The sequence below is a fragment of the Rousettus aegyptiacus genome, unplaced genomic scaffold, assembly GCF_014176215.1.
Source record: "Rousettus aegyptiacus isolate mRouAeg1 unplaced genomic scaffold, mRouAeg1.p scaffold_m13_p_13, whole genome shotgun sequence".
NCBI lineage: Eukaryota > Metazoa > Chordata > Mammalia > Chiroptera > Pteropodidae > Rousettus > Rousettus aegyptiacus.
In genome coordinates, this window is record NW_023416288.1 from 27,460,099 (window position 1) to 27,486,328 (window position 26,230).

General features: G+C 35.3%; 1 protein-coding gene and 1 pseudogene across 1 annotated transcript in view; both read right to left on the reverse strand.

Annotated features, from left to right (window-relative positions):
- Positions 1-26,230, reverse strand: part of CRPPA (CDP-L-ribitol pyrophosphorylase A) — a 218,738-nt gene that overhangs the window by 158,118 nt on the left and 34,390 nt on the right. The window lies entirely within an intron of this gene.
- Positions 12,445-12,563, reverse strand: LOC118611121 (annotated as a pseudogene).

Sequence of the window (26,230 nt, forward strand, 5' to 3'; positions counted from 1 at the left end):
GACAAGAAAAACAACCATTTTTTTAAATTACAGTAATGAAGAACATAAATTTCTAAATTAAAAATTCTTATGAAATTAACTAATAGATGAAAATACACCAAACCCAATTAACAGCAACAAAAAGTCTCTTGTAAAGAAATAGAAATCCAAATTAGTTGAGACTTCTTTATAGCAACAACAACAAAAAAAAAACTAGAAAAACAATGAAACAGTTTCTTCATAATACCAAAGGTAATGATTGTCAACATAAAACTATACTCCCATAAAAAAAAAAAAAAGCTGTATATCATGTCTGAGGACAGAATATGGAGTTTTATAAACACTGAAGATCACAACAGAATGTTAATTCCTATGGGCTCTTTTTTATTGAGTTTTTTTAATAGACCTTTGTGGAGCCAGTTTTAAGTCCAAAGCATAACTGAGCAGGAGGTACAGATATTTCCCATGTAGCCCCTAATCCCACATACTCACAGCTTCACTCATGATCAAAACTTTACACCAGAGTGGTACATTTGTTAAAACTGATGAACCTATACCAATAAATCATCACTCAAAGCCCACAGTTTACATTAGGGTTCACTCTCAGACTTTTACAGTCTATTAGCTGTCACAAAGGTATAATATATATATCCATCATTACGGTACCACATAGAGTGCATTTTCACTGTCTAAAAATTCCCTGTGCGCTTCCTATTCATCCTCCTCCCTGCCCTCAACCCTCGCCAACCACTGAACTTTTTCCTATCTCCATAGTTTTGCTTTTTTAGGAAGTCATATACAGTATAACCTGTTCAGATTGGTCTATTTTCCTCAGTATAATGCATTTAAGTTTTTTCCATGTCCTTCATAGCTTGATGATTTATTTTTTAGCAGTGGATAATATCCCATTGCCTGGATGTACCACATTGTGTACTCATTCATATACTGAGGGACATTTTTGTTGCTTCCAAGTTTTAACAATTATGAAAGAAGTGTAGGTTTTGTACAGATATAAGTTTTCAACTTCCTATTCATGAGTAAATACAGAGTGTGATTGATAAATCATACAATACGTTTACTTTTGTAAGAAATTGCCAAAATATCTTCCCAAGTAGATGTATCATTTTTCTTTTCTGCCAGCAATCAATAAGTGTTTCCGTTACTTCACATCTTTGTTGTTGGTGTTCTAAATTTTGGTCATTCTAATAGATATGAAGTGATATCTCGTTTTTGTTTTATTTTGCATTGTCCTAACAACATGACATAAAACATCTTTTCAAATGCTTATCTGTCATCTATAGATATTCTTTGGTACAGTGTCTGTTAAGGTCTTTTACCTTCTTTATTAAATGAGCTGTTCATTTTCCTACTGTTAAATTTTAAGAGTTCCTTGTATATTTTGAATAACAGTCCTTTATCATATATATTGTTTGCAAATATATTCTCATTCTCTTCAAAGTGTCTTTTTCAGAGCAGAAGTTTTTAATTTTAATGAAGTCCAGCTTATCGATTTTTTTTCATGAATCATGCCCTTTGGTGTTATATCTAAAAAGTTACCACCATACCCAAGGTCATCTAGGTTTTCTCCAGTGTTATCTTCATGTTTTAGGTTTTCTCCAGTGTTATCTTTATGTTTTAGATTTAGGTCTATGATCCATTTTTTGCATACGGAGTTCCAGTTGTTTCAATACCATTTATTGAAAAGACTATCTCTGCTCCACTGTATTGCCTTTGCTTCTTTGACAAAAATTATGTGAGTCAATTTCTGGGCTCTCTATTCTGTTCCATTGATTTGTCTTTTCTTTCACTAATAGCACACTATCTCGATTACTATAGCTTTATAGTTAAGTCTTTGAGTTGAATAGTCTTAGTCTTCCAACTTAGTTCTCCTCCTCCAATAGTGTATTGGCTACTCTGGTTCTTTTGTCTTTCCATATAGACTATAGAATTAGTTTATCGAAAGCCACAAGAATTGACATCTTGAAAATACTGAGTTTTCCTATCCATGAAAATGGAATCTCTATTTGTTTAGTTCTTTTATTTTGCTCATCAGAGAGTTGTAGTCTCTTTATATAGGTTTTTGTAAATATTTTGATCGATTTATAACTAAGTATGTCATTTTGGGGGGTACAAATGTAAAAGGTGTTGGGTTTTTAATTTTAAATTCTACCTGTTCATTGCTAGCTTATAGGAAAGAAATGGACTGTTATATATTAACCTTGAATCCTATAAATTTCTACAATCACTTATTAGTTCCGGGAAGGTTTTTTTTTTTTGGTCAGTTATTCCAGATTTTCTACACAGATAATTACATCATCTGCAAAGAAAATTTCATTATGTCCTTTTCAATCAACATACTTATTTCCTTTTCTTGTCTTACTCGTTAGCTAAGAATTCTAACTCAATGTTTAAAAGAAATTTTTCTTATTCCCAATCTTAGTGAGGAAGCTTCTAGCTTCTCATCATTAAGTATAATGTTAGCTGCAGGTTTTTTGAAGATGGCCTTTATCAAATTGAAAAAGTTCCTCTCAAATCCTAGTTTGCTGAGAGTTTTTATCACAAATGGGTGCTGGATTTTGTCAAATACTTTTTCTGCATCTATTGAAATGATCTTGATTTTTCTTCCTCTGCCTTATGTATTACAACAATTGATAGTTTTAAGTTGAACTAATCATAAATATCTGAGATAAATCACACTTGGTTGTAATCTGTAATTCTTTATATGCATCATTGGATTCTAATTAATAATATAAAATTTGCTAAATAAAGAATTTTGGGAATTTTTGCATTTATGTTCATGAGATGCTGGATATAGTTTTCTTTGTAATGTTTTTGTCTGGTCTTGGTATTAGGCTGGCGTGAGAATGCTCCCTCTGCATCTATATTCTAGAAGAGATTGTAGACAATTGGTATAATTTCTTCCTTACATGTTTGTTAGAATTCACAAATGAACCCATCTGGGCTTGGAGCTTTCTTTTTTGGAGTTATTAACTATTGATTCAATTTCTTTAATAAATATATGCTTATTCATATTATCTACTCTTGTGTGTTTTTGTAGCTTGTGTCATTCAAGGAATTGGTCTATTTCATTTACGTTGTTAAATCTGAGGACACAGAACTTTTCATAATATTTCTTTATTATCCTCTTAATATCTATATATTCCCTAAAAATTTCCCTATTTCATTTCTGGTATCAATAATCTGTGTCTTCTCTCTTTTCTTCTTAGTGTGGCCTATTGATCGTAATAATCTTTTCAAAGAACCAGCTTTTAGTTTTGTTGGTTTTGTCTACTGGTTTTGTTTTCCATTTCATTGATTTCTGCTTTTACTATTTTTTTCTTCTGTTTACTAATATATACATTCAATATGTACTAATATATACATTCAATACCATATGTTTCAAGTACTGCTTTGACTGTATCCCTAAATTTTGATAAGTTGTTTTTATTTATATTTAGTTGAAAATATTTTTAAATTTCTCTTGACATTTATTCTTTGACCAATGTGTTATTTATAAGTGTATCATTTAATCTCTAAATATTTGGGGATTTTTCATCTTGTTTCCTGTTATAGATTTCTAAATTAATTCCACTGTGACCTGAGAGCAGACATCGTATGATTTCTATTCTTTTTTCATGTTTTAAGGTGTGTTTCATGGCCCAGAATGTGATCTATCTTGGCGAATTTGCAAAGAATGTGTAGTCTGGCATTGCTGAATGAAGTAATTCATAGATGTCAATTATATCCAGTTAATCAACGGTGTTGTTGAGTTCATTTACATCCTTACTGATTTTCTGCTTGCTGGATTTGTCCATTTATAATAGATGAGTATTGAAACCTCCAACTACAATAGTAAATTCATCCATTTTTCCCTGTGGTTCCATCAAGTTTGCCTCATGTGTTTTGAGGCTCTGTTGTTAAACACATAAATGGTAAGGATTTTTATGTCTTCTTATAGAATTCTTGTAGAATTTTTCTATATGTAATATCCCTCTTTATTCCTGCTAACTCCTTTCTCTGAAATCTGCTCTGCCTAAAATTAATATAACTACTGCTGCTATCTTTTGCTTAATGTTAGCATAGTATATATTTCTGAAACCTTTTAATTTTAATCTGTATGTCTTTCTTTTTAAAATGATTTCTTGTAGATAACATATATTTAGGTCTTGTTTTGTTTTTGGTTTTGTTTTCCCCCTTTTTAATCCCCTCCCCCGCCCCCGACACACACACACACTTCCACCCCTGACCTATGGATGTTGTCATCTCCCCTTAAGGACTGGATCTCTGAAGGCAGGACATCTCCTCCCATATGCTAGTGGCAGGCTCCTGGTGCCCCTGGGGCATGGTCCGTGGCGCCTCCTGGGGCGTGAATCCAGGACCTTCTGCCTGTAAAGCAGACCTGTTAACCACTGCACTATAGAGACACACCCAGTCTTGTTTTTTAACCCACTCTAGCAATCTCTGCCTTTTAATTGGTTTATTTAGATCATTGACATTTAAAGTAATTGACACAGTTGGATTAATATCTACCATATGGGAACTGTTTTCTGTTTGTGGACCCTTGTTCTTTGTTTCTGTTCTTTATCTACCTTTTATGGTTTGAATTGAGCATTTTCTTAGTATATCGGATATATATTACTTTTAGTGGTTGTCCCATAGTTTGCAATATACATTAACCATTTATTCAAGTCTACTTTTTAATATCACTACACCAATTCATAGGTCATTCAAGTATAAGAAAATATTCCTAATTCCTCCCTCCCTTGTAATATTGTCATTTATTTCACTTATATGTAAGCATACAAAAGTACATCTACATATACACATATATACACACATATAAGTATACACTAATACACTGCTGCTGTTATTATTTCGAACAAACTGTTATCTGTGAGATCAATTAAAACTTAGAAAACTAAAGCTTTTTATTTTATCTTCACTTATTTCTTCTCCAACACTCTTTCTTACTTTCTAAAGATCTGAGTTTCTGACCCACATCATTTTCCTTCTCTCTGAAGAACTTCTTTTAACATTTTTGAAAGGCGGGTGTAATGGCAACAAATTTCCTCAATGTTTGCCTGAGAAAGTCTCATATTGATCCTTCATTTTTGGATGGCAATTTTAAAAAGTAGAGAATTCTAGGGTGGTTTTTCTCTTTCAACACCAACTATTTCTCTCCACTCTCTCTTCTTGCTTGTATGGTTTCTGAGGAGAAATCCAATGTAATTCTCGTCTTTCCTCCTCTGTAGGCAAGGTGTTTTTCCTCTGGCTTTTTTCAAGATTATGTTTGACTTTCTGCAGTTTAAATATCATATGCCTAGGCATAATTTGTTTGGCATTTATCCTTCTAGTTGTATTCTGAGTTTCCTGGATTGTGGATCTGGCATCTGACATTAATTTGGAGAAATTCTCAGTCATTATTGCCTCAGATATTCTTTTCCTTTCTCTTTCTCTTCTCCTTCTGGCACTCTCATTATGTACATGTTATAGGTTTTTTAGTTGTCCCACAGTTCTTGAATATTTTCTTCTGTTTTTTCCCCCAGTCTTTTTTTTCTCAAAGCTTTTCAGTTTTGGAAGTTTCTATGAAGACATCTTCAAGCTCAGAGACTCTATCATCACTGTGCCCAGTCTACTAATGAAACCAAAGGCAATTTTCATATCTGTTAGTGTTTTTGATATATAGCACTTCTTTTTTATTCCTATTTAGAATTTCTATCTATCTGATTACATTGCCCAACTGCTGACAATGTACTGGTTGAACTCGAGGTCCATGTGCATAAAATTTCAAATACTTTAGCAGCTTCCTTGACCTTTATCTTCATTTGAACAACTGATTTCTGTAATAAACCTGGAAACTTGGTTTCACCTCTATCTATAGCTCCTCTGAATTTCTTTTTATTTCTATTACTCAGGCTCTAACCAGAACCTCCATCCATCATTTCTTTTACTCTTTGCTTGCATTAAAGTGGACCTGTTATCTCATTGAAGCATCCAACCTACAAAACGTCCACTTGCTCTTGTTTAGTAAACCTCCACTTTCTCAGACAGCCCTTATCAAGCAGGAGACTATAGTTAAAGGCGTGAAAAGTTTTAGTATGAACACCCCCAAGTGTCTTGATCTCTTGTCCATCCACAAGATCGCCTTTATAAACTCCAACTACAAATCAATCATACAACCTGTATGAAGTAACATAAATATGAAGTAACAGAAGAATGTTACTTCCTATTTTATCAGTTATAAATGTACAGAGTTTCAAGAAGCAAATATCCAAAGTAAGGTTAGTTATGAAAAAGTTTACCCCGTCCCCTTCGCCCCACATTATCTTCCACAGAGCAATCATATGTCCTTCTAAATACACACACAATCTCAGTGGCACGTAGCAATAAACTGTTCTCACTCGCACTGCTGTGGGATAGCTGTGATGACTCTGCTTACAGCTGCAGGGCTGTGGGTTGGCTGTGGCAGCTCTGATCCATGGATTGCATTCTGCAGACCAAACTGGAGAAGCAGCAACCAACCAGGGAATGCCTTCCTATGGCAATAACAGAAGAACAAGAGGGCAAGCAGAACAGCACAAGCACTTTTAAGCCTCTGCCTACAACACGTCTGACAAAATCCCAAAGCAAGTTAGGAGACGAAATTTAGAATTAAGGAGGGGAGAAATAACTTCACTTGCCAGGAGGTCATAGCAAGGGTGCAAAAGTAGAATACTGTGGCAGCAGACCGAATATTTGGGGTCGAATAGTTTATCTATCATACCATATGTCTACATAACATACTTACAACGGTTCCTCTGGATTTTCTGAGTTGGCCATCATCTGTGGAAGAAGAAGAATTTGTCTTCTTTTTCCTAATCTCATCACAATACACACTATCACTTCCCATTCCCCATCCCTTCTATATCATAATTTTGGTTGAATCAATACTGAGTATTTACATCACTGACTATGTAAACACTACTCACTGCCAAATTATATATTATAATGCCTTTCCTACATAAGTCTTTGTTTTCCCTAGCATTAGAACTTTTAAGTGTTTAGTTTCCTATACAGATATGACTCATTCAGCAGCACTCAGCTATTTGTCTAGATCTATTCTCAAGATGTTCAGACATATAAGGCATTTTGCCAATTTTTTTTATTCCTGTGGAAGTCACCTTTGCAGTCTTCTGACCTTTTTCAACAAGGACTGGTTGTCCTCCGCTAGCCACATAGCTGTTGCCTTAAAAACTCCCTGTATCATCATCCTGGGGATAATCCTCATCTCTCTCCTGTCATGGGTCTCCTGTTTCCCACATAATCTTTCCTGATTTGTTTCCCTCATTTTTGTGGAGCAAATCCTCTAGTAGCTTTTCTAAGTAGGGAGCCTAAGAGGTGAGTTTTTAAAAACTCTTTTTGTTGCATTATTTCTTTGATATTTCCTCCTCTTTATTATCTCTTTTTTGAAAATTCTGTTGAGTATCAACTCTCTTTGATTGGATATCTAATTCTCTTTGCTTTCCTATATTTTATTTTTTTTTGTGCTTTGGGAGAGAATTCCTCAGATTTATTTTTAGCCCTAGATCTTTTTCAATTCTTTAAATATTCATTTTTCTACCATTCTGTACGTTTCAGGTTTCAAATAACTTTTATCTCTGTAACGATACTTTTCAAAAGTTTTCCTTTCCCTACATCTTCACTGCTTCCTCCATATTACTTCTTTCTGTTGCTCTGGTCTATATCTTCCACAGTAAATGCATTCTTTAGGTGGTACGGTGTTACTTCTCAGCTTATATTTAAGAGTGGAAGATTAAAAAGCTATTAAGAAATGAGTACAGAGATGGGTTTTCTGAAGGATGAGCTTTACTATAGGATTATGGGGTTGAGATATTTACTGGGGAACCCCAGAGGTTAGTATTTTTAGGTATTTCTTCTTAGATTGAACAGATTTCTCACTCAAAACTCTTCCAATTTCTATCCAGGAAAGAAAGTCAAGCCACCAGGATATAGCTAATGAATGAAAAAAGAAACCATGAGCTTCCCCATTAAGCAGTCAGGAGGCATGCACATGGTTTGTTAGCCAGTGTTTTGGGCAAAGTGCTCATTCCCCTGACTGAATTCAGTGTTCTCCCCTATACATAGGGAGCACTGCGCCCCACCTACCTCTGTAGGTAGGGATGGGGTCATATAGTAGAGAAGGTGATTTAAAGATCAGACTACTTCCTAAACAATTTTCAGCAAACCACCTCACTTTTTCCCCTTCAATCAGTTCCAGAGATATGTGGTACTGAATTTGGGGTAATTTCTACTGTAGACAATTTTAATTCTTAGCTTTTCCTATAACTCATAATTCAGCCTTCTGTTATCTACTACATCAGTTACTATGTATTCACTCGCTTTCCAGCTAATTGTTTGCCATTGTCCCCTCCCTTAATTCTTATTCTTGTGGCCTTGTTGTTTTTAAATCCCGTTCTAACAGCTTTAATGAGGTTTTAGTAGTGGGCAAAATTAGATACATGTTCAGTTGGTTATCTTTACCCAGAAATAGGAATATATACATTTTAATCACATAAATAATTCCAAGTTTCTTTCTATAAAAAAGGTTTCAATTTATATTCTCATAAACAATGTATGAGAATGTAGCAGAGTTGTTAACATGAGATAAATAAATAGGACTCAGAGGGACTGGAAAACCTCTGAAAAAAATATTTTGTGTATAATGCGGTTATTTTTCTGGGAAGATATTACACAAGTTGCAGAGCTTTTATAATACACACAATAAAGTTAGAAACCATTGTTTTATGGTAATTATGTAATGGTTTATGGCTACAAATAATCCCATTACATATCTATCCTTCCAGCTTTAACATCATTCACAGTATTATTTCTGCAAGGCAGACTGGGAAGCTTGCCCAACAAAGAACAATATATACATTAGAGAAAAACTAAATCAAAGGCATGCATACACAGGTTTCTCACTCTGCAGTTACAGATTCATGCTCAGAACGTTTCAAGTAGAAACAAAATAGGCTATCTTACAATTAGGTAAACAATGAACACCTGCATTCAATTTATCATCTGAAAATCAAACTTGAAGAATTTTGCATACATTTACATGTTTGAATTATGCAATGTATTTTAGAATTGCATGGGAGACAATTATCCAAGAAGCTTTGTTCTTATAATACATCAGGTCATTTTACGAGTAAATAAATAATCTCAGACTAGGTTTATGTAATAATACAAATTCAACCCTCACTCTTCAGGAAACAAAGACAAATGATCTGGCTAAGGATAAGATTTCTTTGGGTACAAATTTTTAAATAAGTTTACATAGAGTTACATTTCCCAGGAATTCTAAAACCATGTTTTTAGCCTTTTCCATCGAACTTCACAATCAAATATCGTGAAGCACAGCTGAAAACTAAGAGTTTCACTTGGATATTTTATTCCTCTCAGGAATCTTCTTTGAAATAGTAACCTGATCAAAAGTAAGCAACAAAATTAGGAAAAATTTAAGATATCAGAGAAAACTCAGTTTTTAATTCACATACAAAGAACGGTTATAAGGCTGTCACCATAATCTTAAGAGAATGAGGATCTGCAATAAATTTAGGAAATATAAAGAAGACAGGATTTAGAGCTAGAAAATACTTCTGTATAAACACGTTGATGACGTTATTACACAGGCTGGAAGATGGAGAAACAAAGAGGTTTATTGATTAGGCTAAATGGTATCAGTTAGATGTAAGTTACCTTTAGGACATCTAATAAAAGTACTCACAGAAATTGTACACATATGCCCAATGGTTATGAAAGAAAGAGGAAAAACAATAGTCGGAAAATTGGGGGAACATCTATCCATTAACTAAGCAAATATTTATGGAAAAATTGCCAGGCAATACTCTAAGCACTGAGAAGGCTGAGGAGGACTGGGGGGAAACCATACGAACGAATGTAACGCGAGATCACAGCAATACTGGAGATGTGCTCACAGACTAGAACTGAAGAGAAGCAACAATGATATCATGAGATCAGCTCTATATTTTTAATCGACATAAGATCGGCTCTATATTTTTTAATGATAGGCTGCGCAGAATTTAACCTGAGTTCAGTGCAAGCAATTAAAGTTATAACAATCTGCTTTATATTCAAGTCAGACCATTATCTCAATTCCTTTATTGACCAAAAGTACTATTTTAAAACTATCACCTTCTAAATAAACAACTTGTCTAGTAGCCTCTTTATGATTTACTCCTTATACTAATTTTAGTACCTTCACCTTTCTCTCCAGTTTTCCCATATTTCCCATGATATTTTCAGATCTTTCTTGCCGGGCTTTCACTTTACATTCTAGATCCCCCACCATCAAATCCTGACTTAAACATTACCTATGGAATTCTGTGGCAACTTTGCTTCTTAAAAAACTGTTCTGTACAGTCTACATCCTTAAACTGTGATACAAGTCATAACTAAGAGAGCAAGAATTAAATATGCCTGAACACTAAATCACTGAGATGAATACTAACCAAAAACAACAACAACAAAAACTATTCATCAATAAAATGGAATGAAAGACTGATATGTATAAGAACATGGGTGAATCTCAAAGTCATTATGCTTTAGTGTAAGAAGCCAGACATAGAAGACTATGTATCTACGATTGCATTTAAATGATATTCTAGAAAAGTGAGAACTACAGGGCTGGGGCCTGAGAATGGGGAAAGGAAACTGACATACAATAGAACGAGGTAAAAATGACAGTGTACCACTTGTAAATCTAGGCTTTAAGAAATCTTGTGTTTCCACATTCTTGTACCTCTGCCATCTTGATGAGGAAACACGCCTAGATAGACAACTGGTCAAAGAAGGATGAAAAACATGGAGCAGAGGTGTTCAGCCTACGTACACCTGCAGCACAAAGCAGAGCTGCCCCAAAGCAGAGCTGTACAGCCAAGTTTGTCCAAGATCAGCAGATCCACAGCTAACCCACAGACCCAGGAACATAAACTGATTATCACTATCTATATTGTCTTCTTGGATAGTTTATTACACATAATTTGTGAACCAGTAGCAAACTCATGTCATTATTGAAAAAGTTCTTTGAAATTAACCAAAAAACTAAGAAGAATTCAATGAAAAAGTCATCTATAATATAATAAAGTAACTCAGCACAAAAAAAATACAAATATATCCACAAATAGAAATGAATCTCAAAACGTTGTATAAAAAAGCAAGTCATAGAAAAATACTATCAGTATGATTCTATTCACAAAAACTTTCAAACCCAAGCGATTGTAGACACATCTACATGTCTGTTAAGACTACAGAGGAAAACAAGAAAATCATTAACACAAAATTAAATAAAATAATAGGAGGAAAGGGAACACAATCAGGAACAGGGATGCAAACAGAAACACAAAGAAAACATCAAATAATGTACTGACAATGTCCTATCTCATGAACAGGATGATGAAGACAAATTTAAATACCTATGATTTGTCTTTAGATCGATCTATCACTTACTGGATTTTGTTAACCAATGTCACCGTAAGAAAATTAATTAATTAAAATAAATGAATAAATAATCTACTGAATGATATATAATACACACTAAGAAATATATTTTATCAAACACATACACACAAAAGCCTTGCTGGGCAAAGAATGGACTGGGATCTGCAAGTCTCTCCCTCACCAGCTGTGGCCCCTGGGCGGGATCAACATAGCACAGACAGTTGCAGAATGGTAAGAAACTATTCAGCAGGATTGTCTGGGGACACTGGGAGGTTAGCCAGGAACACCTGGATTGCAATGTTCTTCTGTAACAGATAACATCCTATTCTGAGAAACTTAATAAATCTCCTTAGCAACAAGGACTTGAGATATTTCATTTGTTGTCAACAACATAAAACAAGTGAGTGAACAGAGATCAATAGGTAGGTCACTTTTCTGTTCCTTCTTTGCACACTCTATGGATTACACCATGCACCATCAGAGCATGGCACTGGCAAACACCAGCCTTTCTGTATCATTACACCTCACTTTGAGCATCAGCCTTTGATGTACTTAGACGCTTGTGTTCATGAAACTACCCTAGCCCTCGCCACCTCTAGTAGAGATGGAAGCAAAGAAATTGTGCACCGCTATTAATAAGGTCTAAAGAGAACGTACATTCTTCTACACACAGGCACTAACCTTGCTTTCCTTATGATATCTGCCCATGATATAATAGTTACAAAAGATACTGAAAGTTCTAATTTCATCTTTCTTGTTATTATCTAAATAGTAAAAGTGTTTAAAACAATGGGAGATTTTGAATCATTTCTGAATTTATCTCTTTTGTTTCCATGATTAGGATATTATCAAATGAGATACTGAACTTGAATTTTTTTTTTTTTTAAGGCGAGGCAACCTTTGGTTGACCTCACAGATTGCAAGGACCTTGTCAGCTTACAATCTCTTATTTTTTTTTATTTTTTACGCCTACCGCACTTGGCCTTCCTAGGTGGTCTCCCATCCAAGTACTAACCAAGCCCGATGCTGCTTTGCTTCCGAGATCAGACAGGATCAGGCTTGTTCAGAGTAGCATGGCTGTAGACTGAAATATTTTTAAGTTCAGTATACTACAGATATTGAATGCTTGCCATGCTCTTTTTTTCTTTTCTTTTCTTTTCTTTTTTTTTTTTTTTTTTTAGAAAATGTCCCAGTCTACTACAGTTCCTGCTAAGAAAGCATCAACCTTGTTTTATTTCCTTTCTTCCTGTCATTCTCTCCCTCCCTGACTCCACTCTATACATTCTGCTGATTGATGTTTTGGTGGGGACCTATCCCCAGAGCAGCCAATCCATCAGATGATCAGTGACTTAGATCTGGGTGTACTGGCTGATGAAGAGCGCAGAGCAAATCAGATTTTATCTGCAAGGAATCTAAACTAAGACACGATGAAAGAATTTGCAAGTTGGTAAGAGAAGTCAAACTGATGCCCTCGTGTTGGAGCTGGAGAGCTATGGCAACTAAAGTTGAAGTGAAACACAAATCATAAATTTGGTAGATGGGGAGGAAAAAAAAAATTAATCGGAAAGCAACAAAAACCCTTAAAATAATTCAGATCTCAAAAATTTACCAGTTACCAACCAATTATATTTTTCCAATAATGTACATGTCTTCCTTGGAAAACTATAAGTCTCTCTTTCTTGCAAACACAAGAGCTAGTCAGAGAGGTTCTGTGGACACTGGAAAATTCCAAGAACAATAAGAATCCTCGAGGCAATTATCTCAAAATTCTCCTGAAAGAGTGATGACTGTATGTACAAAAGCATCACTTACGATCATTTGCAAATATGGTAAATTATCAAAAAAAAAACCCCTATTCCACGTCAAAATGACAGGTATCATGCTCAATAAACTCTGCAAAAGTGCTAACTAGTACCCTTGCACAACATGTTGGAAGCCTCCAGAGTCTCAGACCATCATGAGCATGAACATTGAGAGCATCCTTTACCATACAGTGGTTTTAGGATACGCTATATTGTCGGACATTCAGAGAATTCCACTTTTCACTTTAAAGTAAACCATGTAGAATGGAATAAATATATCCATTGCACAACCAACATCAAAAAAACTGGCGCTTACTCCTTTTAGGGCAATATTTTGGTAATGTATAGTAGAGGTGACAATACAATAAGTGGAAGTCTGTTCAAAAACTGTTAAAATTTTCATCTTTATACTCAAAAAGCATGCTCTCAAAAAACCTTTTCATAACAGATTAAAATAGGTTTTAAGTTAAAGAAAAAAAAAAGAAGAAGAAAAAGTTTAATGACAGCACTAAGGACAAAACATAGGACTCCTACCCACCATAGTTCATAGTCATCTGAAAAAACTGCATTCTCTCCCTGATTATTATTATTTTCTGAGTGTTGACATTTATTCCCTGCTATTCAATGTAAGCAAGAGCACATTCACTCTCCCAAAGGATTATCACGATATTAAACAGACATGTAACAGACACAGGCCTAGATTAAGTACCAAAAAAAAAAAAAAAAAAAAGGAAAAGGAAACAGCTCTCTGATTAGTTTTCATTATGAAAAAAACATCAAGAGTAGGAAACATATGCAGATATTAAGAAAGGAAATCCTCTTAAAATGTGGATGTCATGAGATCAAGAGAGATCATCTGTCCCACAAAGCCCATCACGGATGAACTATTTCTCCAGGGAATCCTCATATGGGCAGAAAATGTAATAGCCATCAAGTACATATGAGCTAAAATTATCTTAATTTTTAGGCATTTGGACCACAAAAAAAAAAAAGCTGAAGCAATATTCCTGGAAAAAAGTGATTAATCTATGTTAAATGCATTTAATCAATTCTGCATGTTATGTTTTGAAGTTAGGAGATTCAAAATATAACTAAAAATAGTTCTTGCTTAATGCTGTGGAGTTTGTTAAATTGTTGTGTGACTTTTTCCGAAAGTATTGTGCTTGTGGAAGATCTGAGGGTGATTACACTGAAGACTAGAAGCTATCTATCTTATTTTTCTTTTATCTATCTCTTGGTGCACAGCAAAAAGGTATAACAAACTTCTTCACTGATGTAACTCCAAAGTGAACCAAATGCCATCACATTTGCCTCAGCCAGCACCATTTCTGGTTGCCTCGCTGCCGTGTCAAAAAAAAAAAAAAATAGCAGTTTGATTCTTGATATCTTTCCAATAAAGTGGAATGAATCGGAGTAAGACTTTCCAGTTCATTTTCATGTTTTAGCGTTGTCTCACTTTTCCTGAAAGAGTAAAAATATTTCATATTATTCTTTCGATCATCTACCTGGAATAGCGGTTCTGTCCTAAGAGTGGTGAGTATTCCAACTCACTCTAGGTCACACTCTGATTCCCTTCAAACAGATCTCAGCCTTGAGGAAAAACAAGGGAAGGTGGCTGAGACTCAGGATATCAAGTGACAAGGACCCTTAATGCTTTGGTTCAGACTGCATCTTGTACAGACAGAAAAATGGAAAACAGCAAGGGAATAACCATTGGAGAGCACAAATGTTCTGCCGAGGGTAAGATACTCCTCTTCTACATTCAATTGATTAAAGGAATGTTTCTAAGTTAAAAAGTTTTCATCTTAAAAGTAATGCTTACTAAGAAAATGTGTATATCAATATGTAGGTTTATGTAAATACATATATATGTATACAAGTGATATAGTCACTATATTGATGTCTACATGTCAATATAGTCACTAAAGAGGAAGGGGAAGCTCTTCAATTTAGCAATAAAAGTGTAACATGCAACACACAGTCACTCCCCCTTGCTATGCACAGAAGGAGAAGCTCACCACACCTGACCGAGGTGTGCCCTGTGTCATTAACTTGCTACAAAATGGCAGGCCATATTCTCCATCACACATTGCCTTCACCCAAGGCTAAGATAAACTCTGCATAATGTAAGTCTTTTTTCTCGGTTCTCCAAAAAATTCAAAGGCTTAAAGAGACTTCTTGACTTAATTTCTCTCATATCTAGTATTTTTTTTAAGCCACATATCTATTTATCCTTAGAGGTAGGTGACACTATTGAAACACACTTCCACACACTGTGAAACCTTTAGGGAGAAAACATCTTCTAATATATCCAAGATAGTTTGAGGGTTTGTTTGTTTGTTTGTTTATTTTTATGGTTTCCCCTCTTGTAGTTTATTCTTTATATTATTTTATTCAGTCTCCTGAAAAATTAAAAAACTCTACCTTAATTTTTAACCAAAAGATTCAAAGTTAGTCATACAGATAGTGGTTTCGTTTTCTTCAAATACCAGAATGGAATTGCTAGATGATATGGTAGCTGTATTTTTAAATTTGAGGGTAACTTCCATACTGTTTTACACATCGGCTACACAAATTTACATTCCCAACAACAGGGTTCCCTTTTCTCCACATCTTTGCTAACTCTTATTTCTTATCTTTTTGATAACCATTCTAACGGATTTGAGGTGATATCTTAATGTAATTTTGATTTTCACTTCTCTGATCATCAGTGATGCTGAGTATCCTTTCATGTACTGTTGGCCATAGGGAAATCTTCTTTGGAAAAGTGTCTACTCAGATCTTCTGCCCATTTTTTAAATTGATTGTTTGGTTTTGCTATTGAGTTGTGAGTTTTTATATATTTGGAATATTAACCCCTTATCAGATACATGATTTGCAAATGTTTTCTCCCATTCAGTAGGTGTCTCTTCATTTTGTTGATGGTTTCCTTTGCTGTGCAGCAGCTTTTTTACTATGATACAATCCCACTTATTTATTTATGGTGTGTGATTCTTGTAATGCACTATTGAATTTGGTTCGCTAAAATTTTGTTGAAGATTTTTGCATATATGTTAATCAAGGTTATTGGCCTGTGATTTTCTTTTCTTGTGGCATCGGTGTCTGACTTTGGTATCAGGGTAATGATGGCCTTATAAAATGAGTTTCCTCCTCTTCTATTTTTTAGAAGAGTTTGAGAATTGGTATTAATTTGTCTTTGAATGTTTGGTAGGATGTAGAAATTTTTAATCTAAGATTGCTTTCAGAGTACAATCAAGCTTTCCACTGCCCTCAGACTGTATACACACAAGTAATATGTGATTAAGAAAAACAATTAAGAGCTACATTTCTTCTGAAGGTAATTAAATTATACATGTGTGGAAAATTTACTCCTTAGAGGTACTACTTTAGATTGTACCCAATCTTTTCTTCTCATCCATAAACTTTATAGCAACAAAACAAACATACAAATAATTCCACACACATGTGGATGTATGTGTACACACACCCATACAAAAAGCCATGGTTTCTATGGACAAATTAAGCCTTAACTTCTGTATTTTCATGCAGAATCTCTTTAGTTAATAAAAATAAAAGGCCTAAATAAAATGCAATTCTCATTTAGTTGCAACACAAAAGACATTAAAAAAAAAAAAAAAGTCCCTATAAACCATGATGTCAGCCACAAGTAAAAGAAATACTTCATTAAACTCTGGGATAGTCATATCAAAGCAGACCAAAAAAAATTTTTGTTTGCTTCAAAAAGTTTTCAATAGCTTTCCCTAAATTTAACAATCAAGAAAAGGTAAAGCTAAGTCACTGAGGATAAGCAGCTGAAAATCATTTTATTTACCTATCTTACAAGTGATAAACTCTGTGAAATCATAACATGTTAAAGATCACAATAAAAAGCACTCAGCCATTACAAACACACATACACACAAATTAACAACTCTCATATGTCAGGAACTGCAAAGCAATAAGAATCAATTCACTGCACAAAAAGAAATTGTGTGATTTTTGTAAATTTATGAAGATCTCATTATTACTGTGCTATTTATATAACACAGCTTAGCAAAAATAAAATTGTTGACAAGTCTGTCAGTTTCTTGTACATAAATAAACGAGTTTCTCAGAGTGTTACTACCTATGATCCACAGAAAATGTTCCTTATGCTAATAAGGAGATGCTAGTTTAAACAAAGTTCAGCAACTTTAGCTCAAGACTGCAGTTTACTAATAAGCATTTTAAATATTCAAATGGGGAATATTATTTCTAGCATTTCCTAAATATATTTCACCATGAGACCTTTTTTGATAACTTAATATCATCAGGAACAATGTTCCATGGACCTCAGTTTGTAAAATTATGATTTAATCCAACCTACGTCAGCTTTTCCACATTTTTCTGAAGAAGATGCTCACAGTCTCTGTCTCCTTTGTTTCTCTCCCACTCCCTGTCTCTGTGTTCTTCTTTCTCTGTCTTCATCTCTGTCTGCCCTTCTCTTTCTTTCTCCTTTCTCTCCCCCTCCCACATCTCTGCACCTGTTTCTCATTCTCAATCTCTTGTCTCAATCTCTGCCTGTTTCCCTCCCTCCCCCTCCCCCTTCTCTCTCCCTTCCACTGCTTCCCTCTAAAATCTATTTTATTTGTTCTCTTTCTTGCCTCTCATACACACACACACACACACACACACACACACACACACACACACACATACACACAGATACATGCTCACTTACAAAAATCTAACCCTGCTTTCATGGCAACCATAGCATCTATATGTCAATAATGAGCCCACAGTTAACAAGTGGGCCTTTGATCATATATCCTAAAAATGTATTTTCAACTCAATACAACCATGCAGTCATGTACTTTGTTTTATTTATGTTTTAGTCATTAATATTACTGCTTTATACACCACAAGGCATGATATAACATGATGATTCATAATATGGTTGAAAATAAAAGGCTTTTAGGCATTCCACAGTCCATAAGGATCAGGTATGCAGAAAGCAGACTAGCCTACTTCCAATGAAAGGAAAAAAGTCTGTGACTTCCTGACATTCTTAATTCCATTTAGTATTTTGTGGTAGGGAACACACAGACTGCGCAAAATGATGTAACCCATCTTTATCAGCCTAAGGAGTCTTTAAACACTTAGTCTTTTTCTTTTTTAAAAACTTGCAAAATAACTTGAGATTGCTTTAAGGGAAAGGAAAGAGAAAAATCTGGCCAAAGTATCTTAGAATTTAGTTATTTTTAGAAATGGAGGATATAAAATTTTCCTTGCAGTTTTCTTATTACCCTAAAGACGATTATGGCTAAGAAAAGGGTGCGTTTTCAAAAAAGGAATTTAGTGTCATTAAACATATAACTTAATAAGATATTTCCTGAACTTCCTCACTGAACTCCAGCCATCATAAAATAATGGAGTTAGTCATCCTATTTATTTCTTCTATTTTAAATACATTTATTCCTCTAAGGCATGTATATCAAAAACATACCCAAGAGTGAGACTAAACCACAAAGCTAAACAAAAAAGATAACCACACAGAGAAAAAGATAGATGATAATATGCTAATAAAAATGCACTGCTGAACACGTTCTCAGCTAAGGAAAAAGTCTCTAGTCTTTTCATCCTGGGTAACCAAATCTTATTAAAAAGACATTTATATAAGTAATTATACTTTTTATAGACAAGAGTCATCTAAATGTATATGAAGCATGCATTGTTGTATGAATCGATTTAGGAAATGTGACAGGTATTGTAATCAGAATGCAATTATTATCTTGTTTTCGGCACTGAATAGATATTGACCCTGTATAAGTACCTTGACTTCTTAACTACAAAATGAGAATATCACCTACCACTTAATCTGCTTTCCACACAGTGGGTAATCAATAAACTGGTTTCCCTGTCCCTTTGTGTGAATCAAAAATTCCATGTGAATTTAACAAAGGAAGTGTATCCTAGGGTAAGGCCAAAGAGGACATTTTAAATCACGGTTTCAAGTGGCCTAATAGCCTTAAAAAGACAGGTGCACTCCTCCCCGGTCAATCCCCAGTACATACAAACTCCCAACTCAAACAGCGGTCAGATGGAAATGCCTGCTCGCAGTGGAAGGTCAGACACAACACGCACCAAAATGAGAACTGCAATCAAAGCAAAGAGCAAGTAGCTCTAAACCAAGAATGGGATTTATCTCTTGTTCAATGAATAATAATTTTAAAATTTAATTGCTATGTAGAAATTTTAAAGTAAGAAATATGTAACTGCAAAGAAATGCGATAAGGCTAGTTATGTTTTAATTCTATAGGCTAAACGGTCAGTTACTACAGGAGCTTTACATACAAAGACCAGTATTTTTGCCATTTGAAATGTACTTTCTGTCCTCCCAACCCCAACTCCACTAAGTCTGAAATCTCGTTCAAAGCAAGTCTTTCTTCTCTTACACGATTTAAAATATCCTTTCACTGATTCATCTGGCAAATGTCTTTACCACTAAAACTCCTCCTATATTTTAACTGCATCATTACATCAGTTCTGTCTGTTTAGGCCGTGTTAATATCTCATGCCTATTTGTGCTCATATAATCAACCAAATGAACACTGAATATATTTTCAATCTCTGCTCAGTTTTGTTCAATTAATTATTGCCTTGCCCAGCCCTTTACCTATTTGAGAATCATAAAATGTGAACTAGAGGGAATTTTAGATCATATAGTCCAAATCCTTCATTTATAGGTGTGAATATAAGCCCAGAGAAATTAGACTATGCCTATTATTCTTCAAGGTCAATGAACTAAAAATAAAATGAGAGCATTTTGGACTCCCGATGTCATTATTATCTCTGACCCATTCTATCACAGAGGAACAGGGTTGAGGAAGGGAGGTTTAATGTTAGAATGACTGAGTGGCAGGGTAGGCAGACCCAGCACAGGGAAAACCCACTAGAATAGGCGCTTGGGCAGGCACCTGCTGGAGGCGTCAGTTCACTCAGCAATACAACCTAAAGAAATATATATGTGTGTGTTCTGACGACCTCAAGGCACTAAAACACATTACTGCTTTACATATAATAGTATTAAAAGATCAAATAATTTGACCACAGTTATAATGGTAATAATGCCTTGTGGGTTTGACAACTTATATACACACTTAATAACAAAATACGATTGGAATAAGAAAGAATTACACAGAAAAAAAAATTCTAAGTTACCTCCAAATCTATCTCAAAATCATGAAACTTAAAGAAAAAAAATGTTTATATAATTAACTACAAGTATTTACATGTGAAAACTTTACTAGAGACTAAACAAATTGAACCAAAGAACAATGGAATTATTCATAATATGTAACTTTTATTAACTTTCTACTATTTCTAGTCATTTCTTTCTCAGCAAGCCAGCAAAGATTATATTTTTATTCCCTCCATGGACAAAAATACCAATGCTCAAAGAAGTGAATACAGCAAGTTACTAAACAATGAGTAAGTTGCAGAAACCAGCGGAAACTCAGCTACTTGCTTCCATAATTCTTGCTCTTCCAACATGATGATTATGATAGATAACCACAAACTCCTGTAGGGGTGTCTGTTTTCCTTCTCTATAAATACATGGGACCAATAACTGCCCTGACCTGCAGAGTGTGACAGAGTGACGGTGTACCAGGTCTAGCCCAGGCTATAATAAGACTGGCAGTTTCCACCTCAGCCTCTTGAAACCGAGGCTATCTTCAAGCTCACTAATCTTTTCTTCAATTCACCCTTCATCACAGCCAATAGAGTCACATTTTTTTTTATCCAGGTTGTTATATTTTTCAGTTCCCATATTTCCATTTCATTCTTTTTTATCCTTTCCATATCTGTCTTGATAATACTCATCTCTCACCCATTATACCAACCTTTTCTTATAGATCCTTCAACATATCTGTCATAGTTATTTTAAAGTCCTACACTGCCAATTCCAACATCTGGGTCTTTCTCCACTGACCAATATTTTCTTAACATAAGTCATTTTCACCTGTTTTAATATTTAATAGTTTTGAAATATATACTTGACTCTGTATATAACATGTAACAAATTATAGATTCTGTTATTTTCCATGGTGTTTCCTCGGAAGTGCTACTCCTAATATGTGGTGCTTCCAGAATATTGATGAAAGGCAGAGGTGTTTACCAGTTCCCTTTAACATGGCAAGACTCAAACTCCAATCTCTGTCTCCCCTGGGGCGAGCAGCTGCTAAAGCCTCTGCTCATCTCATCAGGTTTCTAGTTGGTTTTCCCCTGGGTCCCACGCATGCACAGTTCAGGAGTCAGCAAAGGCTCGGGCAGATTTTATATCAGGTGTTGCTGCTCTACATGCCCTACATTCTGGAATATCTCTCTCAATTGCTAACATCCCTGGCAGCTCCACATTCCATCCTCTGGATTCTCAGGACAAAAAAAAAAAATAAAAATAAAGATAATAGCTTTCTGCCTTGCCACTACAGGGACTGAGAAGTGACCCCGAAATAAAAAATAAAAATAAAAATAAAAATAAAAACAAACACTATAGGTATCATTCAGCATTCAGTCAGGGCTTATAAACTACACAATAAATTAAACAACAAAGATTTAATTTATAGTATGATTAACTATATACCATGGTTTAACTACTGAGAATAAATAAAACAGAATTCTAAAAAATATACTAAATCTGAGGGAACGTACCCGTGGAAGAAACAAACTGGGAAAGAAGGGGTGCCCTCACTGGAAAAGGTATGACCGCAGCCTGTGTGATGGTGGAGAAGTTTAGTGGCTTGACCTGGGCCAGAAACGGTACACAGTCAGCACGCCCAGGCTGTGTGTTAGAAACTACGGAGGAGAACTGGCAAGCTGGGCACCTCCCACTGGATGGCCAGGAGCCTGTGGCTGATGAACAGAGAATTGCAGGCAGGGACTTACAAGCTGGAGGCCTACTGTTGGAATGCCAAGAAACCAAGGCTGGCAGGCACAGAACCGCAGTCCAGAACGGGCAAGCAGGGGAACCTCCACCAGGTGTCAGCAGGCAGAAGCCGGCAGGTAAAGAATGGCAGGCCAGAACTGGCATCAAATATTTGCTAAAAAGTGAATGGAACTTAGTGCCAAAGACACTGGCCTCAAACACCTGCTAAAGAATGAACGGCACTAAGTGCCACAGACATCCACCAATTGCAGTTGTGGAGCCAGTGGGGGCAGAAACATACCAGAACTGGGTGGGTGGTGGGGGGGGACCCTCCTCTGGGAGTGTCCCTTTAGCACCCTCCACTGATGAAGCTTAAAATTTCTTGGCAAAGGAAAGATGTCCAATGACTCCAGCAAGGCCCTGAAAAGTGGATTGAGAGCTGAGCAGGGAAAATCATATATATGTGCATTTTACCCGCTGTGACTCCCTTCTTTAAAAGGTAGAATCTTTCTCATTGTTGCCCACTTTTGGTCATTCTGCACTGAATCGAGTTATTCAAACGCATGTTCAGATAATGCTAAACTACATCTCTAGATGATATTTTGAAATAGAAACCTTTCTCAAGATATTAATGCCTGCAAGTAATAATGTCCACAAAATAACAACAAACTGTGAAATCATATGTAGGTAAATGATTAAAATTTGACTTGTTAAAAGTCCATGTGAAGACATGTGGAATGGAACATAGTTAGAAGGGTTGGATCCTGCAGAACTATTTCATATCTAACTGTTCTTGACAAGAAGTATAGTTCCTAAACATGCCAGCTTTAAGGTTAGTTGATAGTAAATCATTTTATACCATTACACATAACTTTTCAATGTTCTAGGCAGCAGACCAATAAGACAAAATCCTGCCAGAACCACTTAAAAGCAAAACTTTCCTTCTAATTCTTTTGACAATACTTTGTGAAACATCCAAGAAGATAGGTATATTACAAACTCAAACAACTTTGGCACCAAACACCATATAAATTTATTACTTCTTGAGAGATATGTATAACTTATATAAAAAATGTATTATTCTTTAAACAAGGTAAAAAAAAAAAGTGATCTAGCAATGGTTGCTTGTACAACATATAAGTGGACACAGCATGGACACACCCCACAGATGAATCAGATGATGTTTCTCAGTCTGGGGACTAGAGCCACGGTAAGTGATGTGTAATGAGAGGTTACAGGAATTAGACCATACACCATTGTGTTACTGGGAAAGGTGCAGCTGGAAGGGCAAGTTGAAAGATCAAAGAAGACATCACTGACTAGTCAATCACACCAGACAAATACATAAGGCAAGTACATCCAACCACCAAAAAGAGACCTTTAGTGCAAAGCCATGAAGAAGTCTGTGGGAAACCAGTACATCTGTGCAGCTAGCTACTGCCTCAGTGGGTCCCCACCCATTGCAAGATGACAAAGCAGGGCTAGTGATAGTCAACAGAGCCACCAGTCAGAAAGACAAGCTAAATGGTGGAGCGAGATCGCAGGGACAGGTTGGAACCCACCAGGCATTTCTTTTCCGTTGGTTGTCCCGTCTGACGGCAGAAAGACCTTAAGAGAAAATGGCACCTGCCTCACGTCAGCCTTCCCAATCTCACTCATGTTGCTCTTTTGCCAATCTAACTGACCAAACTGACACAGTGACACTCAACGCAGATGAACAGCACACAATTCAGATATACACAGAAAAGGATTTTCATTAATTCATCCACTTAACATAACCGACACAGTAGGTAAGAGGCGTGTGAATAAAGTTATATGACTTTTAAAATCCATATTCATTCATGGTAAGGCATGTTCTCAAAATAGGTCACCATACTTTCCCCGTCATTCTGCAATTTTTCTAAAGTAAAAGAGCCTCAAATCTGAGTTGAAGTTCTTGGATCCGCCTAGGAAATCAGTTTTGTTTGGGCCATAAACTGCTAAAGCGACCACTCGGATACTAATGCATACAACACACAAATTAACATAAAAAAATCAAAGGACTAAGTGAGATTAAAATTTATTTCACCAATTCCGGAGGAACAGAATTTCCTTCGGCACGCAAGTAAATCAAAAAGGTTTTCATTTTAAACCTTATTTCTTCCCCCTTGCTGGTACACATAACAGTTCATGATGTGATCATGAATTGCTTGGTAATTAACAGCTCTGTAATCCTTGGAGGAGGAGGAATTAGAGGATTGCCTGGATACTAGTGTCTGTCAGCTCTTGCCACATACAAAGCCTGGAATTTGATGGTTAGTTATGAATAATTCTTCAGCGTCCACCTGTGCAATTTCTCAAACTACCTAATAACTCCTACCTCTTCTGACCATCCACCAGAAGTCAGAACCTGCTTTGAGATGTGGAGTCCTGAAGTAAAAGATTGAAAAGAGGCAATAGCATGTCTCTCAGTTCATTTCTATTTATCTTAAAGCAGCTTTTCTTGCCAAATTTTGTAACAAAGAGATCAGGATTTTAGAAGACAAAACAAAAAGCCCTTGACAGCTCCAAGAGGCCCTTTGACTACTGCTTATGATAGAATAAGTGTTTCCATTGTCTGCCTCTTCCCATGCATTCCATTCCCCCACCTTTAACTTTCTTACCAGAAAGCACAAACATAGAAAAGATTTCCAGTAATCTCCCAGACAGAAAAAATTTTTCCCAGGATCTTATTTTTCCAATTCGATGCCATGAACTCAGAACAAACCACAGGAAGAAAGTAACAATCATATTGTTTTTTTATATCCTCTCTATAGTATGATCCATGTTCTCTGTTTGCCTCATCTTTTGTCTTCTGTTGTACTTATAGGCATTTGAAATTGAACTGCATCCTCATTGTAGTTTTAAATTTTTTCTAACACAGATAAAGACAGAAGTGTGTGTCTTACCAACACATGGTTTCCAAAGAACAAGTGTGAACTAGAGTAAGAGTATGGAATATATCGATAGTACTGTTTTCTAAGGTTTCTGCAGTGAGTCTGGTTTTACATTCTTTTATAATACATAAAGAAAAGAGATTCACAGCCTTATGTAAGAGCATTCCATACTTTAAACTATAAAAAGTCAGTATAGTTTTTTTTAATTCTTACAATAACATATATTAAACATCTACTAGGTTTGAGGCACCAAGCTAGACAACGAAGACAAAAAGAAGAATAAGAGGGAAATATGTTTAGAGTCTGTGACACCAAAGAGTGCATTATAGCCACAAATAACCAAAACAATCTTGAAAAAGACCAAAAAGTTGAAGGTCATATAACTCCAGATTTCAAAACTTACTACAAAACTACAGTAATCAAATCAGTGTGGTACCGGCGTAAGGACAGACATATATGGATAACAGAATAGATAGCCCAGAAATAAACTCCTAAGTATATGGATCGTCAAACAATTTTTCACAAGAGTTTGGAGAATATTCAGTAAAGAAAAGACAGTCTTTTCAAGAAATGGCACTTAGAAAACTGGATAGGCAAGTGTCAAAAATAAAAATGAAGTTGAGCTTTTACCTAACCCCATAAACAAAAACTAAGTCAAGATGAAATGAAGACCAAATGTAAACACTAAAATTATAAACTCTCAGAAGAAAACAGAAGAAATCATAACATTCATTTTGGCAATGCTGTCTTAGAGATGACACCAAGTCACAGGCAACAAAATTTTTTTAAAATAGATAAATTAGACAACATAAAAATGAAAGGCTTTCCACACATCAGAGGACACTATCGACAAAATGAAGAGGTAATCCATGCAATGCGGAAAAAAATTGCAAATTATGTATCTGAAAAAGGGTTAAGATCCAAAATAAATAGAACGACAACAACAACAATTTTTAAATGAGCAGAAGACTTGAATAGAAATGTCTCCAAAAAAGATACATAAATGGCCAATTTGTACTCAAATGGCCTCCTTCCTACAGATACAACTTTTTTGATTAAAAACATAATATGCCAATAAATTTGAAAATATCTATGAAACAGATAAATTGGCACAAGGAGAAAAAGAAAAC